This window comes from Odontesthes bonariensis, unplaced genomic scaffold (genome assembly GCF_027942865.1).
Source record: "Odontesthes bonariensis isolate fOdoBon6 unplaced genomic scaffold, fOdoBon6.hap1 scaffold_247, whole genome shotgun sequence".
NCBI classification, from domain to species: domain Eukaryota; kingdom Metazoa; phylum Chordata; class Actinopteri; order Atheriniformes; family Atherinopsidae; genus Odontesthes; species Odontesthes bonariensis.
The window spans coordinates 7,501-12,500 of NW_027457455.1; positions in this window are offsets into that span (position 1 = coordinate 7,501).

Sequence of the window (5,000 nt, forward strand, 5' to 3'; positions counted from 1 at the left end):
CATGAGTGCCTGGATGCTATGAGAGTGGAGCAGGGATGAATGCTGGACCGAGGAGAGGTGCTGAAACTCGGCCTGGATCTGTGTCTGTGACTGGACGTTATGAGAGGGGAGCAGGGATGAATTCCTGACCGAGGAGAGGTGCTGAAACTCGGCCTGGATGTGTCATTGCACAGGGCATGAGTGCCTGGATGTTCTGAGAGGGGAGCAGGGATGAATGCTGGACCGAGGAGAGGTGCTGAAACTCGGCCTGGATCTGTGTCTGTGACTGGACGTTATGAGAGGGGAGCAGGGATGAATTCCTGACCGAGGAGAGGTGCTGAAACTCGGCCTGGATGTGTCATTGCACAGGGCATGAGTGCCTGGATGTTCTGAGAGGGGAGCAGGGATGAATTCCTGACCGAGGAGAGGTGCTGAAACTAGGCCTGGATGTGTGTCATTGCGCAGGGCATGAGAGACTGGATGCTGTGAGAGGACAAAAGCCGTGAATGCTGTCCGAGCAGAGGTGCTGAAACTCGGCCTGGGTTCTGTTTGTCTGTGCGCAGGGCATGAGTGCCTGGACGTTATGAGAGGGGAGCAGGGATGATTGCCTGACCGAAGAGAGGTGCTGAAACTCGGCCTGGATGTGTGTCTCTGGGCCGGGCATGAGAGACTGGCTGTTGGGAGAGGACGGCAGCCATGAATACTGGACCGAGGAGAGGTGCTGAAACTCGGCCTGGATGTGTGTCTGTGGGCAGGGCATGAGAGACTGGCTGTTGGGAGAGGAAAGCAGCCATGAATGCTGTCCATGCAGAGGTGCTGAAACTCGGCCTGGATTTGTGTCTGTGGGCAGGGCACGAGAGCCTGGATGTTGGGCATGAATCCCAGTTCAGAAAAAGGACCTTTTCTGAAAGAAACACAGGAATCGCCTTCTTTTCCCGAGTTAAGACGAAATACGGATTTTTGTTAAAAAGTGATTTCCTTGGGCCAGAACAAGTTCAGACTCCTTAGTCCTTCATATATACATACATATATATCCATTCTAAGTAAGTTGCTTGCATAAACCTGCACAAACCCGGATAAATGGCCTCTTTTGGGATCAAAACACAGGAATCGCCTTCTTTTCCCGAGTTAAGACGAAATACGGATTTTTGTTAAAAAATGATTTCCTTGGGCCAGAACAAGTTCAGACTCCTTAGTCCTTCATATATACATAGAGATATATCCATTCTAAGTAAGTTCCATGCATAAACCTGCACAAACCCGGATAAATGGCCTCTTTTGGGATCAAAACACAGGAATCGCCTTCTTTTCCCGAGTTAAGACGAAATACGGATTTTTGTTAAAAAGTGATTTCCTTGGGCCAGAACAAGTTCAGACTCCTTAGTCCTTCATATATACATAGAGATATATCCATTCTAAGTAAGTTCCATGCATAAACCTGCACAAACCCGGATAAATGGCCTCTTTTGGGATCAAAACACAGGAATCGCCTTCTTTTCCCGAGTTAAGACGAAATACGGATTTTTGTTAAAAAGTGATTTCCTTGGGCCAGAACAAGTTCAGACTCCTTAGTCCTTCATATATACATAGAGATATATCCATTCTAAGTAAGTTCCATGCATAAACCTGCACAAACCCGGATAAATGGCCTCTTTTGGGATCAAAACACAGGAATCGCCTTCTTTTCCCGAGTTAAGACGAAATACGGATTTTTGTTAAAAAGTGATTTCCTTGGGCCAGAACAAGTTCAGACTCCTTAGTCCTTCATATATACATAGAGATATATCCATTCTAAGTAAGTTCCATGCATAAACCTGCACAAACCCGGATAAATGGCCTCTTTTGGGATCAAAACACAGGAATCGCCTTCTTTTCCCGAGTTAAGACGAAATACGGATTTTTGTTAAAAAATGATTTCCTTGGGCCAGAACAAGTTCAGACTCCTTAGTCCTTCATATATACATACATATATATCCATTCTAAGTAAGTTCCATGCATAAACCTGCACAAACCCGGATAAATGGCCTCTTTTGAGATCAAAACACAGGAATCGCCTTCTTTTCCCGAGTTAAGACCAAATACGGATTTTTGTTAAAAAGTGATTTCCTTGGGCCAGAACAAGTTCAGACTCCTTAGTCCTTCATATATCCATTATAAGTAGGAACCATGCACACACCTCTTTAAATGACCTTTATCCCGGTTCAGAAAAACGCCAAAGTGTCAAAAAGTACCAGGGGCATGAAGCCCGGTTCAGAAAAACGTCAAAGTGTCAAAAAGTACCAGGGGCATGAAGCCCGGTTCAGAAAAACGTCAAAGTGTCAAAAAGTACCAGGGGCATGAAGCCCGGTTCAGAAAAACGTCAAAGTGTCAAAAAGTACCAGGGGCATGAAGCCCGGTTCAGAAAAACGTCAAAGTGTCAAAAAGTACCAGGGGCATGAAGCCCGGTTCAGAAAAACGTCAAAGTGTCAAAAAGTACCAGGGGCATGAAGCCCGGTTCAGAAAAACGTCAAAGTGTCAAAAAGTACCAGGGGCATGAAGCCCGGTTCAGAAAAACGTCAAAGTGTCAAAAAGTACCAGGGGCATGAAGCCCGGTTGAGAAATATTTTCTAAGTGCCAAAAAGTACCAGGGGTGAGAATCCCGGTTCAGAAAATTTTCTAAGTGCCACATAGTACCAGAGGTGAAAAAGTTTATAGTACCAGGGGTGATAAAGTTTGAAAAAATTTCTGTCAGAGAACGGGAAAAGGGGACGATGGGCCGAGTCAGCCCAAGGCCCGCCCCTATTCTCCCACACGACGAGGTTATTAGCAGACGACGAAAACACCATCTGCACGATTTCAGAAACCCAGTTTTCGGAAAAATATCTGAGTACCAGACTGGGACGGTGAATTGATAATCCGAAAGATGACACTTTCCACGGCCTGAAATGATGGAGGAAGGGGGCAAAAGCTCCAGCCTGGCTCCTGGAGGAGGGGTCCAAAGGCAAGAACGTGTGTCCGAGGATGGGTGCAGGAGAGCGGATTCAAGGCGCGGCTGACCGCTGGAAGCTCCAGGCCGGTTCCTGGAAGATGGGAGGCCGACTTTGGCAGAGCATGAGTCCGAGGAAGGTGCTTGAGAGCGGATTCAAGGCGCGGCTGACCGCTAAAGGCTCCAGGCTGGTTCCTGGAAGATGGGAGGCCGGCCTGGAGGAGAATGTGTCCGAGGAAGGTGCTGGAGAGCGGATTCAAGGTGCGGCTGACCGCTGGAAGCTCCAGGCTGGTTCCTGGAAGATGTGAGGCCGACTTTGGCAGAGCATGAGTCCGAGGAAGGTGCTGGAGAGCGGATTCAAGGTGCGGCTGACCGCTGGAAGCTCCAGGCTGGTTCTTTGAAGATGTGAGGCCGGCCTGGAGGAGAATGAGTCCGAGATAGGTGCTGGAGAGCGGATTCAAGGTGCGGCTGACAACTGGAAGCTCCAGGCTGGTTCCTGGAAGATGTGAGGCCGACTTTGGCAGAGCATGAGTCCGAGGAAGGTGCTTGAGAGCGGATTCAAGGTGCGGCTGACCGCTAGAAGCTCCAGGCTGGTTCCTGGAAGATGGGAGGCCGACTTTGGCAGAGCTTGAGTCCGAGGAAGGTGCTGGAGAGCGGATTCAAGGTGCGGCTGACCGCTGGAAGCTCCAGGCTGGTTCTTTGAAGATGTGAGGCCGGCCTGGAGGAGAATGAGTCCGAGATAGGTGCTGGAGAGCGGATTCAAGGTGCGGCTGACCGCTGGAAGCTCCAGGCTGGTTCCTGGAAGATGTGAGGCCGACTTTGGCAGAGCATGAGTCCGAGGAAGGTGCTTGAGAGCGGATTCAAGGTGCGGCTGACCGCTAGAAGCTCCAGGCTGGTTCCTGGAAGATGGGAGGCCGACTTTGGCAGAGCATGAGTCCGAGGAAGGTGCTGGAGAGCGGATTCAAGGTGCGGCTGACCGCTAGAAGCTCCAGGCTGGTTCCTGGAAGATGGGAGGCCGACTTTGGCAGAGCTTGAGTCCGAGGAAGGTGCTGGAGAGCGGATTCAAGGTGCGGCTGACCGCTGGAAGCTCCAGGCTGGTTCTTTGAAGATGTGAGGCCGGCCTGGAGGAGAATGAGTCCGAGATAGGTGCTGGAGAGCGGATTCAAGGTGCGGCTGACCGCTGGAAGCTCCAGGCTGGTTCCTGGAAGATGTGAGGCCGACTTTGGCAGAGCATGAGTCCGAGGAAGGTGCTTGAGAGCGGATTCAAGGTGCGGCTGACCGCTAGAAGCTCCAGGCTGGTTCCTGGAAGATGGGAGGCCGACTTTGGCAGAGCATGAGTCCGAGGAAGGTGCTGGAGAGCGGATTCAAGGTGCGGCTGACCGCTAGAAGCTCCAGGCTGGTTCCTGGAAGATGGGAGGCCGACTTTGGCAGAGCTTGAGTCCGAGGAAGGTGCTGGAGAGCGGATTCAAGGTGCGGCTGACCGCTGGAAGCTCCAGGCTGGTTCTTTGAAGATGTGAGGCCGGCCTGGAGGAGAATGAGTCCGAGATAGGTGCTGGAGAGCGGATTCAAGGTGCGGCTGACCGCTGGAAGCTCCAGGCTGGTTCCTGGAAGATGTGAGGCCGACTTTGGCAGAGCATGAGTCCGAGGAAGGCGCTGGAGAGCGGATTCAAGGTGCGGCTGACCGCTAGAAGCTCCAGGCTGGTTCCTGGAAGATGGGAGGCCGACTTTGGCAGAGCTTGAGTCCGAGGAAGGTGCTGGAGAGCGGATTCAAGGTGCGGCTGACCGCTGGAAGCTCCAGGCTGGTTCTTTGAAGATGTGAGGCCGGCCTGGAGGAGAATGAGTCCGAGATAGGTGCTGGAGAGCGGATTCAAGGTGCGGCTGACCGCTGGAAGCTCCAGGCTGGTTCCTGGAAGATGTGAGGCCGACTTTGGCAGAGCATGAGTCCGAGGAAGGTGCTTGAGAGCGGATTCAAGGTGCGGCTGACCGCTAGAAGCTCCAGGCTGGTTCCTGGAAGATGTGAGGCCGACTTTGGCAGAGCATGAGTCCGAGGAAGGTG